This window comes from Erinaceus europaeus, chromosome 22 (assembly GCF_950295315.1).
Source record: "Erinaceus europaeus chromosome 22, mEriEur2.1, whole genome shotgun sequence".
Classification (NCBI taxonomy): Eukaryota; Metazoa; Chordata; class Mammalia; order Eulipotyphla; family Erinaceidae; genus Erinaceus; species Erinaceus europaeus.
Genome location: NC_080183.1, coordinates 12,857,677 through 12,872,586, shown reverse-complemented (window position 1 = coordinate 12,872,586; position 14,910 = coordinate 12,857,677). Strand labels below are relative to the sequence as shown.

Below are 14,910 nucleotides of genomic sequence, written 5' to 3'. Positions count from 1 at the left end.
GATAGATACTATTTATTGTTGATGGAAAGAAAAGTGCTACAAGATTCGTTGTTCTGTAGATAAATGATAATGATTGAGTGTATGATAGAAACGGTCTATCCAGGGAAGCAAGGATACTTTTTAAATGGAACTTATAATTTAGGCAAGATCCTAGCAAATTAAAATGTAACTTGATTTTGCTGAGGACCAATGTAATCTTAGTCTTTTGTTGATTCAAATATTTAGAATGAATGGAAGGGCAGTTGGCCAACCAACTTTGTCATACATCAGAATTACCAGGATGCACTTTGAACTGACTAAAAAACAGGGTTTGACAAAAGAAAATTGAGAAAGACACAAGAATGGACCCAATTTGGGGGTGATAGTGTTTTACAGACACCTTCCTTAGGGAGGTGGGAAATTGTATTCAATTGTTTGTGTCCACTACTGTACTATGAACCGTCATTTTCCCAAAGGGGGGGTGCAAAGAAAAAGAGAGAACAAAGGAGGAAAAAAAAGATTAGAAATGAGATGGCTTTTATTCTTCAGACAAAAAGTGTTTTGAGTTGAAATTTGTTCTTACTTTCTCAAAATGAATCTGCAGATTAAATCAAGTCACTGATTGGTCCAAGATTAGTCTATAATGGATTTTTTTTTCTTCCAGGTTTATCGATGGAGATCTTTGTGGGCACTACATACAGATCCACTATACCTGATGGCTTCCCCTACCCCCGATTTTATTGACTAGGGCAGAGAGAAAGATAGACACCTGCAGACCAGCTTCACAGCCTGTGAAGTGACTTCCTTGCAGGTGGGGAACCTGGGCCTTGGATCAGGATCCTTGCACTTCCACTATGTGCACTTAACCTGGTACTGCCCAGGCCCCCTAAGGAAACATTTTTATTACCTTAGAGAAAGGGAGGAAGTGGGGGGGAGGGGGTCAGGGAGAGGGAGAGAGAGAATTCAGGCTCAGATAAATGGAAGTATAGACAATTTTGGATAGGTATCAAATTGATAAGTATGTGAAGCATATTTAAAATTTTATTTATTTATAAAAAGGAAACATTGGCAAAGCCATAGGATAAGAGGGGTACAATTTCACACAATTCCCACCACCAGAACTCTGTATCCCATCCCCTCCTCTGGTGGCTTTCCTATACTTTAACCCTCTGGGAGTATGGACCCAAGGTCATTGTGGGATGCAGAAGGTGGAAGGTCTGGCTTCTGTAATTGCTTCCCCGCTGAACATGGGCATTGACAGGTCAACCCATACTCCCAGCCTGTCTTTCTCTTTCCCAACTGGGGAAGGGCTGTGGGGAAATGGAGCTCAGGGACACATTGGTGGGGTTGTCTGTCCAGGGAAGTCTGGTCAGCATCCTGCTAGCATCTGGAACCTGGTGGTTGAAAAGAGAGTTAACATACAAAGCCCAACAAATTGTTGACCAGTCATGGACCTAAAGGCTGGAATAGTGCAGATGAAGAGTTTGGGGATGGGGATCTCTGTTTTGTAGATAGCTAGTAGGTATATTTTAGTTATTTTCCAAAGGGCCTTTGGCTATACTAGTGTTTTTTGTTTGTTTGTTTGGTTTTTCTTTTGCCTGAGTCTGAAATCTGATATGCAGGTGGATCCTAATTATTGTCTGGGGAGATGATGTCATGGCTGGCAGAAGGACTAGAAAGCTGGATCAGGGAAGAGAGTAGCTCCCAAATATGGGAAAGGTGTATAAATATTGTTGACTGTAAACCCCATCAATTTGATGTGATCTGGGGCCCATATTCAGCTTAGGAGCCTATGTGACCTCTGCTTCCCTGTAGATCTGAGCTCTCATTCTGTGGTCATGAGTAGGAATGCTCCAACCTGCCACAATATCAGGACCCATCTTCCTGAGGTGTAGCATAGAGTAAGTTGTCCAGCCTCCCTTCAGAGGATGGAACATTCTCTACCATTGTTGATGCAAGTTGAGGGCAAGGTCCTTTGGGGGCCCACAAAGGGGTCTATTTTTTTTTTTAATTACCAGAGCACTGCTCAGCTCTGGCTTTTGGTGAGGTGGGGGACTGAACCTGGGACTTTGGAGCCTCTTTGTAAAACCATTATCCTATGAACCCCACCCAGAGAAGACAGTTTCCCACACCTAGCACGATATACATTTTTGAGGTTCAAGACATAATGTTCTATTTTTCAAACGTTAAGCTCTTTTCAACTCAGGTTAGCTTTGTCAGGTGATGATCTCATGCAAAATGCATTTTGTTACATGATTTAAGTCAAACAGTTCACAAACCCTGGGTGCCTTCCCAAACTGGCATTTGTTCAGCAGCAGAAGAAGGAAATTCTTGCCTAAGGTCAATCCCTTACCAGGCTATTTAGATCTGGGCTAGGGCAGCTCGATTCAGTCACTGCAGTAAAACCTTCAACATAGATTTCCTTTTCTCACTGCATCTCCAGTCAATGCGGAATGGCTGGCAGTGCAGCTGGTGGCCACCGAGCTTGGCGGAAGCTTGTGGACCTGAAACTCATAGTTTTACTTTGCTCCCTGACATTTTCTCTGTGCCGTGATGGTGCCTGCTTTTCCCTTTCCTTTTCCATTTCCTTTTTCTATTCATCTTAGGGTACCACCAGCTGGGAAAGGATTTCACTAAAGCAGCCAAAGCAATGCTTCCTTAAAGGAAACTTTCAGTTTTCTTCTGTTATGGGTCTCTTCTTGTTTCTCTGGCGTTATTCTTATTACATGATGATTGCAAACAGCCAAATGTGACTAGACCATAATGCAAGAATTGTGGGATTACTATTCAGACATCACAAAAAATAAAATAAGCATTCTTGCCAAAATAATACTACAGGGAAATGTGTTATTGGTTATTAATTAAGAAGATTATTAAATAAAGGTATAGCAGTGCTGGTATATACATTTTATTAAGGTTTTACATAATAAACTATGATCATGATATCTTTCTTTTCTTTATTATTATTATTATTATTATTGTTTTACCAGAGCACTGCTCAACTCTGGCTTATGATGATGCTGGGGGATTGAACCTGGGACTTCAGAGTCTCAGACATAAGGGTCTCTTTGCGTAACCATTATGCTATCTACCTCTACCTATTTATTTATTTATTTATTCATTCTCTGTTTTTGATAAAGAGGCAGAGAGTAAGTGAAGGAGACCATACTACCCCTTCAAAACAGTTGGTGGATTGAGTTTGCATCTGAACCAAATGCCTTGCAAAGCCACACACTATACAAGTGGGTTGTTTTACTGGTCCAGTCAGTATCGTGGCTATTTTTTTTTTTTTTGCTGCAATATTATGAAAATCATAGACTTGGTGGCAGAGTCAACATAGCAAACATGGAGTTAAATCCGTTAAGCTAGGTGTTCTTAAATAACAAGTTAGATATGGAATATTCCTATTATAAACACACGTTTGTCAGATTTAGTATAAGTGAACAAACATACACTTTTGTTCGTATTTCCTTAGAATGAAACTCACATTTTTTTCTTGTCTCAAAGATGTATTTTATATCAGTTGTACAGAGAATTTCATATGAGAGATAGAGAGAGAGAGAACTGAGAATCTCATGTGAGAGATAGAGAGACAGAGAGAGAGAGAGAGAATCCTACACTCCCCCAGTGGGTCTAAACCCCATGGTGCCATTTGAACTTTTTGAAGCATTTTTTTTAAACATAAAAAAGGAAACTTATCATTACAAATATATATTTCAAGTTAATCATGTTGGGGGATGGCATTTTTCATTATTTCTTGCCATGTCTGGGGCTTCACTACTCTGGACCAACTTTTTGCAGACAGACAAAGGAGAAAGGGAAAGATGCAGAGCCATGAAGCTTCTTTCCGTCAAGTGGGGCTGATCTGGAACCTGAATGAGACCCATGGCAAAGCAGGCACCTTCCCAAGTAAGCTGCCTCGCCGACCTGATGTTTTCCTGAGTACGCACGCCTACACACTCAGTCTAGCTAACCACTTCGCAGGTTTGTAGTCATTTAGCAAAGATCTGTATGTCTTAGAGAAAACAGAATATACAAGACATGAATGTAAGACACAGCTAGATGTTAATACATTCCTTCGACATGGCATTTTAAGAAATTGTTCATTATATATTCTGTCGCTTGATGTATATTTCCTGTCAGATTTCATTTGATTTCAGAGCTTCATCTTCAAAAGCCAAAATCTTCTCTCTGCTACATTTCCATTTTCATCTTGATCTTGTATGAATCTGTTCAGACTGTGGGAATGTGGCATATTTTAGGCAGAATTTTATTAACTTATAAAATCTTTTTACTGAAAATATATATTCTTAATAAATTAAAAAATAAGCTACATAAACAAAACTATGCTGAATCATTTTGCAGCAGTTCTAACAAGGGTAGGACGAGCAAAACAAGTGGGAAGATTTTCACTCAAGACTTATTAAAGAACAAATAGGAATAAAAGCTATTTTTTGGTTAGAAGAAATTAGAATACTATCATTTAAGACTTAAGAGCTGGGGTCAGGTGGTAGTGCATTGGGTTAAGTGCACATGGTGCCAAGCACAAGGACTAAGGTAAGGATCCCAGTTCGAGCCCTCGGCTCCCCCACCTGCAGGGGAGTCACTTTACAAGCAGTGAAATAGGTCTGCAGGTGTCTGTCTTTCTCTCCCCCCTCTGTCTTCCCCATCTCCATTTCTCTCTGTCCAATCCAACAAGGACACCAATAACAAGAACATTAATAACTACGATAATAATAAAACAAGGGCCACAAAAGGGGAAAAAAGGTAAATTAAATTAAAAAACTTAAAAATTCTTTTTAAAAAGGACTTAAGAGCTATAAACATGCTTCTTTCATTTCCTCTGCAATAAAAATGTTTTATAAACAGATTTGTAGAGCATCACAGTTTTGCCTTAAAGATGCAGTAAATAGAAAATGCCCAAAAGTCTTTAAAGAAAGGCCATTAAAAATTCTGATAAAGTGTCTCTTTTTATTCATTTATTTATTTTTGCCTCCAGGGTTATCATTGGGGCTCGGTGCCAGCACTACGAATCCACTGCTCCAGGAGGCCATTTCCCCCATTTTGTTGCCCTTGTTGTTACCCTTGTTGTGGTTGTTATTGTTGTTGTAGCTGTTTTTGTTGTTGGATAGGACAGAGAGAAATGCAGAGAGATGGGGAAGACAGAGAGGGGGAGAGAAAGACAGACACCTGCAGACCTGCTTCACTGCCTGTGAAGCAATTCCCCTGCAGGTAGGGAGCCAGGGGCTCGAACTAGATCCTTATACAGGTCCTTGTACTTCCTGCCACGTGCGCTTACCCCGCTGCACTATTGCCTGACTCCCTTGGAATTGGCTTTTAATTTTTAATACTGCCCAGCTAGGCAAGGGAAAGTGTGTGTGTGTGTGTGTGTGTGTGTGTGTGTGTGTGTGTGTGTGTGTGTGTGTGTATGTAATTGTGTGGTTATCTGCCTCTGAGGCCACAAAACGAGAACAGATCAGACTTTTGACATATTCCAGATCCCATTAAGGAACACGATGTATGTAAGAAGCTATAAAATTAGGATGATTCGCTCTGAGTTAAATGTAGGTCTGGTATAAAGTCTGTGACACTCATGCATTTGTTTTATGACTCAGTGCCCTATTGAACTGAGAAATAAATTTGAAGTACTCAGCAGTTCCATCTCTATCTCTGTGTTTATCCAGCACACCAAAATCCCCAAGTATACTGACCAATGTCTGGAAGATGGTTCAAGGGAAGCTTGCCTTCACTGACTCGAGATGAAATCCCCAAACTAATCCAACGAGGCAATTTGTGAATGATGAATAACCATGGGCTACCTATGGGCACATATTTCTAAAGAGGATTTTGCTTTCTGTTTGGCTTGAGTTATTTTATGAATGCACAGGCGCGAGTGGCACTGTGTCTAAGCATATTTCACCTTTGAGATGCTTATGTGTATGGGAGAATATGCAAGACGGATGGAAATTGTGATTGGAATTTTCCTAGTCCAATAGTTGTGGCAGTGAAATCTGTAGTAAAGATGGCTGCATCTCCTTTTTTCCTGTTGCCCCAGAAATATCCCAGGAAATGCCGTAGTATTTGTGCATCAGGTTTTAGGAAAGAGACTACGAGTCTTACTACTCATTCAAAATGCTGGAAGGTAAGACTGCACTTCCAGTTCTCTGTCTCTCTCTCTGTCTCTCTCTCTCTTTCTCTCTGTCTCTATCTCTGTCTCTCTGTCTCTCTCTCTTTCTTACACACACACACACACACACACACACACACACACACACACACACACACACACACACACACAAAGTGGTAGGTACACGGATGCTTTCAATTTATCTTCCTTTACATTATCATGTCATAGCTCGAACACCACACTAGAGGGCAGTGCAGCTATTATCTTTCCACCATGCCAGATTTTGATCAAATTTCCTGATGCTGTTAGAGGACATAAAAAAATACATTAATTTAAAATAAACTGCACACATTTGCTTTAAAAGCCTTTAGTTTGTACCTGATGGTGAATAGATGTGAATTTCTTGGAGCTGTGATTCACACAGAGTAGTGAACTTAATGAATTTGGCAGAATTTTTAAAGAGAAGAGAAGAAAGACATGTATGAACTACGTTCTTTCATTTGCCTTGATACCTTCAGGGGGAAACATCAGAAATAATGAAGCACTAATGTGGACAAGCTGGTGGCTATGTATATCAGTTTACTTTTTAACTAGAGTCTCTTCAAGGAGAAGTGTTTTAAATGGTTTTCAGCATCTCATTTGAAATACAGAAGAAGGAGGAGGAGGAGAAGATGAAGGAGGAAGAGGAGGAGGAAGGAGGAGAAGGTGACGAAAAAGGAGAAGGAGTAGGAGAAGAAGAAGGTGATGAAGGAGAAAGAGAAGAAGGAGGAGGAGAAGGAGAAGAAGAACAAGAACAAGAAGAAATCTATTTCTATTAATTTAGTTGGATGCCTCTAGTCTACTTGGTTTTCCTTCAGGATCTATTTCTATTTGCCTTGGTAGTGGGTCTTTGGAACAGGCGGTGGAGTTGGGCTAGGTCCTCTTCAGTGTGAGGTCTAGATGGATCTGTGCTAAATGAAGAAAGGCCTGTGTGACTTAAGTGCCCTTTGAGAAGGGGACAAGGGCAGAGTGGAAGATTTCACTTCCACTCTGTGTTAAGATTTCATTCTCGTGTACTTGATGAAATTTCAAAGAATAAATTTGTAAACATAAGGCACCAAAAAAAAAATCCTTTCGTTCTATTTCCTGCAGTGACAAGATTATATATGTATTCTAGATTGTAGACAGAGCTGCCTCGGAGATAAATCGTCTAATTTCAGCCTCTCAGCAGTGGATAATAGATTCCCTTCAGAACCACATAATTAAAAAATGACATTTCTGTTACTCTGTGCCAACTCAGTATTGCCACTTCTCCTGGCTTCTGGGCCTAAAGGCCCTGTAGGGTACAGCCAAATAAACTTCGCATCATTTGGTGGGACAATGCAAGGTCTCATAAACAGAAAAATCTCTCTCTTCCAGAGGACTTGGTTATATTTTCTACACATAACTCTTTCTGCTTTTCTTCTTCTTCTGTTCCTATATTCTCCTTCTCCTACTTCTCTTTTTTAAAAATTTTATTTATAAAAAGGAAACACTGACAAAACCATAGGATAAGAGGGGTACAACTTCACACAGTTCCCACCACCAGAACTCCATACCCCATCCCCTCCCTTGATAGCTTTCCTATTCCTATGAGCAATGAGATTAGGACATTCACTTTTTTATGTTAATAGGATGAAAGGGGGCATGCGTGATGAGCAGAATAAATTAAGAACTTAATTTTAGCAATATTTCTCCCTCCAAGCAGAATTTCAAAATGAACTCAAGGTAAGATGACTACACATTATGAGAAAAATATGTAAATCGCAGTGTTTTGAGGTTCATGCCTTTAGATATGTCCGGGATAAGAGGGTTAACTCTTACATGGATTCTCTCCCCAACTCCGGAATTTCCTGAAAGACAATAAACTGCAGCTTGAACTTTTTTTTTTTATGAGCTTCTTAAATTCACTGTATATCTAATAAAAAAAAAGGGAAGAAAAAGAGAAGTGTGTGTGCTAGACAAGCCTCCAATTAGAAGTTACTAAAGTGTAAATGGATTTCCAAATGTCACATAGCTGGCAATTAGTGAAACCAGGACTAGCAATGGATCTCTTGATTCCTATTTGAGGTGTTTAAATAACAGCCAAGATTCTGCAGGTGCCACTAGCTCAAATTATAAAATCCCTTATAAGAATATTCCTTTTAAAAAAATCTCATGTAGGTCACCTCAAATCTGTGTAATGAAATGAATCTGGACTTTGGCATTTCAATCCTCAACTCAAAAGAATCAGGCCTACAATTATAATTTATTGACCTATGATCATGAAGATGTCACTGTGACTTGCTAAGAATCCCATGTTTCTCCTTGGTAAAATCAGGTACAGTTAATTACTTGGGCTGCAAAGGTTACGTTCCGTAAATGGTGAACATATCTTGTGTGCCTAGAATTGGTTTCTCCTTCCGAGTGCTAAACTGTAAAAGGGAGATGACTATAGATTTTAGTAAATGCAGAATGCCCTAGAAATCAGTATGAAATGGCAGCAGGGGAGATGAGGACATAGTTGGTGGGATACAGTGTTTTTGGGACCACGTTAAGTTTGTGCTTATGAATTAGGTCATTTGAGTACTTAATTTTGATGATTATACATCATTCTCCTGAGATGTTGTGAAGGTATTTGAGTATTGGCTTTGGTCCAGTGACAGAGTCAGGTTCAATCCCCATAAACCAGCATTGAGCTGTGCTGTGGTCTTTCTTTCTGCATCTTTCTCTCTGTATTTCTTTCTTATTAAAAAAAAGAACTATAAAAGATGAGAAAATGAAATATAAAAACGAATACAAACTGCATGTCTCTATTTAGAATGCATCAGTGCTTTCAACATTTTCACTATTTATTGTGAGTTGAGAAGACAGACCATCAGGTATCGAATTCAGCTGGATTTAGCACCTATTTGACTTGACTTTTCTTAGTTTTTTATTTTTAATCTTATCACTACTCTTTATATTCAGAATTTGCCGTCCAATCAGTGGTTCACATCTGTTGTTAGAGATCTCCAAAGTTGTCATTTTATTTTATTTTGTTAAAGTTATTTCTTTGATACAGACAGAGAGAAGTCAAGAGGGAAAGGGGAGGGAGAGAGGGCGACTGGGAGACAACTGCTCACAGCTGTTCTGCTTCACAGTTTGTGAAGCTTTGCCCCTGCAGGTGGGGGCTAAGGGCTTGAACCAGGGTCCTTGTGTTTTGTAATACGGGTAATTAATGAGTCTTGCCACTGCTCAGCCCCTCAGAAGTCTCATTCTCTGCTGTGTTTAAAACATTAGGAATTCTGAAGCAAAATTTGGAAACTGGAATTTGGAAAGAACTCACTTGGGATATTTAGGGTATGAATATAGGTCCATTTAGGTTAAGTATTGACCACTTAATGAAGCCTTCTGATATTTTATTAATTTATCAGCATATGAGTTAGTTTTTATAATTAAGGGGATTATTTAATTTTGCTTATAAACCCAACACATAATAGGCCATAATCACTTAGTATTAAAGAACTAGAATGGCAAACAACTCATTGAAGAAAAACATCCTCTGTTCTAAAGGAGAATTCTCTCAGCTGAGCTGGAGAAATGAATGGGGTTAGACTAACCTGTGAATAAAGACCAGCTACAGTGAAAAAGAAGTAGACTGCTTTGTCACAGACTGACTGGAATATCGGAGGGAATCCAAAAGAGAGCCAGAGAAACTAGAACCGATATGAGTAAAGATCTAAGCAACAAAATGAAAAGAGCATCGCACAAGGATGTTCATGAATCTAAGGAAAGTTTTGGTTCAGAGAGAGCAAAGGATCAGCCACGAAGAAGACAGGCAGTGAGGAAGGACAAAGATTACCCTTTGATAGAAGCAGCTGAGCTGTCATAAGATCAACAATAACACTTTCTCTTCTGGATAAGAAAATAGAGCGATGGCGAAGAGATGCAGAAAAACAGGCACAGCTTCCAAAAGAAATGCTAGGGATTGATTCTGAAAACTCGCAATCTCTGCTCTAAATAAATGATTACAAATTAAATAGTATTAGACCTTGACTAAACTCTCAAAAAAATACTTAAGGGAAAAATAGCGGAATGTATATGTGAGTTGCTTTGGAAATATTTCTTACAGTATGTAATAACAGAGTGATTTATAGATCCTTAAGTGCTTGGGCATATAATTATGCTGTAATAACTATTATATGTTTCATATAATAATGAATTTACATACACGTGCATTTGCATGTACATATATACACACATAATGTAGGGGATATAAGAAAACATAAAGACTACTTCTGAAAGAATGACAAGATTCATGCACACATTAAGCACAAAGTATATATTCAGTAATGCTTAAAGGAACCCTACTGGGGCCAGATGGTGGCACACCTGCTTGAGTGCACATGCTGCAATGCGCTAGGACCCAGGTTCGAGCCCCAGGTCCCCACCTACAGGGGGAAAGCTTCACAAGTGGTGAAGCAGGGCTGCAGGTGTCTCTCTGACTCTCACCCGCTCTATACCCCCTTCCCTCTCGATTGCTAACAGTCTCTATTCAATAAATAAATAAAGATAATAAAATTTAAAAAGGAACCCTACCATAATTACTATAAACTACAACTTAATTATAAATTATTGCTATATATAGGTAATATAACTATATCTATATGTATAAATTATTAATGTATATAGATAATATAACTAGCTGTATGAACTATCTTATCTTGAATTACAGTTAAATTTGCGATATTAGATTGGGTTCTATAGTAGAACAGATTCTCAAATGAGAGAATGCGAAGGAAACATTTATTTGAAAAATCACGTAATGTCATGAAACATAATACCCAAGATTTTATATCAAAGCTCTTTGGCTAGGAACGCATATGGCACATGGTTTAGTGATTAGAATGAGTTCATGGAAGAAGAAACTGAAAACATCATCATAGTTCTCACTCCAAGGACTAAATCGCCAGTGTACATTATGTTTAACGGAGAGGCAGGTATTAAGAGTTATCATTAAGGCATGATAGTGGAGATTATAATGAAGACCTGGCAATAAGTTCACTCTGACAAGTTCCTTTGGCCTATGCAAATTTCCCATGTTGAAATTCCAACCCACACTGAAAATGGTATTTTAAGGTAGAGTGTGTGTGGTGGGGGGGAGGGGAGGATATAAGTGGGTCAAAAGCCTATATTTTGGATTTTGGGGAAAGTTTTGCTGTATTTCTCTATGTAAAAATTCATCATGACTTTTCTGATAACCCAGTAAAGAGGACTTTAGATTTCTCCCTGTCATGTGAAAACACACACACAAAAATTATTTGTAACACATTAATGGGAACCTTACTCAAACCCAAATTGGTCAGCGCCTTGATCTTGAATTTCCCAATCTCCAGACTTTAAAAATACAGATCTCTTATTTGACCTATTAGGTTTATTATGGCTTATAAGTGAAACCTGAGTTGATGAATACAGAGAGATAGTCTAATGTAAGAACCTAAGAGTTTTAAAGTAGACATTTCAAATTTGGGTAAGCTGAAGACACTCTCAAGTAACATTTGCTCACTGAGACTCCTGATGTCAGATACAGAAGGCTACTGGCCTTGGAGATGTCTCAGAATAAAAATCAATGCTTGCCTCATTTGAAAAGAAATCTAAAATACTTTAATTCATTAGCATGCTTCCCTCATTGTTAATGGGCTTGCATGATATTTTAATACTTTGCTGGGAGATCTTTGATGATTTTATAACTCTTTGTGATATTGACCTATGTTGTTCACGTACTATTTCTGGCTGATCAGTTGATTGTGTGTGTGTGTGTGTGTGTGTGTGTGTGTGTGTGTGTGTGTGTGTGTGTGTGTTTAAGATTTATTTCATGGGGGGTTGAGCGCACATGTTACTATGTGCAAGGACCTGGGTTCAAGTCTCCAGTTCCCACCTGCTAAAAGAAAGCTTTGCAAGTGGTCAGGCAGTGCTGCAGGTGTCTCTCTGTCTCTTTCCCTCTCTTTCTCCCCTGTTCCTCTTGATTTCTGGCTATTTCTACCCAATGAATAAATAAATAAATAGAATTAATTTTTTTTTTAAAAATGGTTATATTAAGAAAGAAAGAGAGAGGGAGTGTGCTCAACTGGGTAAACCAGAAACCAGACCCTCTATGGGCAAAGCTTGTAAGCATTTTAAGGAAGTTGAAAGGGGAAAAAATTTAAAAAATTGAGCTGGGCATTGGCACATCCAGTTAAGTGCATGCGTCACCATGTAAAAGGACTAGGTGCCAAGCCTCCCCCACCTCCTCCCCACCTGTGGGTGGGAAATGCTGTATAAGCAGTGAAGTAGTACTGAGAGTGTTTCTCTCTCTCTTCCTACTTCCCTTCTCTTCAGATTCTTTCGTTCTATCAAATACATTTAAACATTTTAAAAAAGAAAGATGACCCTACTAATCACATTGTGCAAGATTGGCAATAATGCGTTCTAGAGTTTTCTCCAATTTTTGCTAGACTCTAAGCATGTAAAGTGTCTTCTAGATACAGAAACATTTGTCACCATTCTCCTTCCTCTGAAATGTGAAGATCTTTTTTTTTTTTTCCTGCTATCTTATCTTCTACATTTATTTTCCATCTTTTTCCTTCTGCTGTTTACGTCTTTGAAAGATTATGATGTTCCTTATTTTCTTCAAGGTAATTTCTCATCTGCTTAGCAATACAGGAAGGTCTGTGCATTATGTGGCAATCATGCACCTCTCCCACCATTTGCTGCATTCTGACTTTGCCCTTGCTTCACATGAGTGAGGTTTCTTGTGGCCCAAAGACTTTGTATCTTCTGCATTCCAAGAAGTCATGCCTCTCTAGGCAGAAAGGGGCCATTCATCATTTACTATCTTATTCCTTCTCATTCATCAAATATTTATTGAACACCTGCTCTGTTTCTAGTACTGGGAAAAGCATGCGAGACATGAATATGCACTGCCTTAAATACCCAGTAACTTAGATTGAATTCCGTCCCCAAAAACATTGAATTCAATACAGTATCTTACCTCAGTTATTGTTATTTTGTCATTTTCCTAGATGAGATTCTGAGTGTTCTTATGACAAGATGAGGCAGTCGGGCATTGAGAGAACTTTAAACTCATCTGATATGGAATGCCAATCAGTCATGCCTAAAACTGCAGTTCTCCTCAATTCCCTTTTTATTTTCACCATCATCAGTGGTGAGTCAAGTTAGTCTTCATATCAGTTACTAACTGATGTTTCCTCTCCATAAACTCAGTCTTCACAGCTGGAGGATGAGGCAAGTATTTGGTGAGGAGAAAATTAAGTCTCCAGCTTAGCTGCAGTCTAGCCCCAAGTCACAGCAAAGCTGGTAGATGGTTGTATCCGGGTTTCAGCCTAGTTCAGTATGAAACCCTCCTTTTTCAAGCTCTGTTATTTCAATAAAGAAGAAAAAGAAGAACTGTAGTATTCATAAATAATGCTGAAAGAGATAGAGTAAGATGTCTCAGAGGTCAACAGGGGTTCCCATTTGAGAAAGGAGTGGCAGAAACTTTAAGATAGGAAGGTCAGATCACTGCAGACTACTGAGGAACAGTGACTACAGGGAGCAACGTTCTCTAAACCCTCCCTATGTGACTAAAAACAACTTCCAGGGGAAATTCAATGATCAGAAGCCCTTTTGGCTGTCTCATCAGTCTGCAGTCTCTTTCCTTCAAGTTCCTGCAACTCATAACAATATCCCAAAGCATCAGATTTCAGGGTGTCATGTTCCACTTCTTTTAAGAAACAGGTTTAGAGGATAGAAAGTTCTGACTCCGCACAACTGAGCCACAGTAGAATCTGGACCCTGTACTAGCTATTGGGGGAGAGATAAAATGACAATACAACTGATTAGAAAGATTCAAGTTGCTTACAAGCCTGGGTGCAAAGTCTGGTTAGAAGAAGACAGGCATTTCTGAAATGAATTCTTTCTCACTCTCTCTTCTTGGTTTGTTAATTATCTCTAAGACATTTCTTTCCTTTCTTTCTTTTTTTTTTTTTTACATAGAAACAGGGAGAAAAAAGTCACGGCACCAAAGTTCATGTCAGTGAAGCAGCATTTGGGCTTGAACCCAGGTCCTGTGTGTGGCAAAGCAGCACACAATCCAAGTGAGAAACTCTGCCGACCCTGCACCTGTTATGTCTTATCTTCCATTTCAGTCCGTGTGCTGAGAGCATTCTGTACCGTGACTGCTAACACACACCAGGTAAGAGGATGTGTTCCTATCTACTAAGTTAATACCCCATGTAGCTTTCTTCTGTACACACACACACACACACACACACACACACACACACACTCACAATAATTTGATTCTGCTGTCAAGAAGAGGAGTTGGAGTTTTCTGCTCAGAGGTATTTCAACATACCCAGCTGGAGTCCCACTCTCTTAGCCTTTGTTCTATTTCTGTTGCGTTATGTCCAAGGCATTCAGAAGCCTTCATTTCCGTCAGCAGTTTGGAGCCAAAGTCAGTATCGCTTTCGTACTAGAGTGCTTGCACAGTGGTTCTGTGTTCTTTCTCTTTAAAATGATGTCCTCTTGCCTTTATGGAGTACTATTTATTAAAGGGGAAAATACATTTCTGAAAGTGTGGGTCAGATACTCAGTTGTAAAGTAGGTATGGCTTGCTCCTCTTTCCAAAGCAAGAAAACAGGCCAACTATATTATGTGAAGGACCAGGAGTTGGCTTGGGCATAGGAAAGGTTGGTCACTTCCACCCCCAAGGATGTAGGAACCCAGTCACAAGCCATAAAGGCCAGGCAATTATCTTTGTTCACAGAAGTTTTCTGCTGAGATGA

General features: G+C 39.2%; 1 long non-coding RNA gene across 1 annotated transcript in view; it reads left to right on the top strand.

Annotated features, from left to right (window-relative positions):
* Positions 1-1,542: 1,542 nt before the first annotated feature.
* Positions 1,543-14,910, top strand: part of LOC132535403 (uncharacterized) — a 417,427-nt gene continuing 404,059 nt past the window's right edge. Inside the window, exon 1 of the long non-coding RNA XR_009547181.1 lies at positions 1,543-1,559. This is a non-coding gene — a long non-coding RNA (uncharacterized LOC132535403). The remainder of the gene's footprint in view (positions 1,560-14,910) is intronic.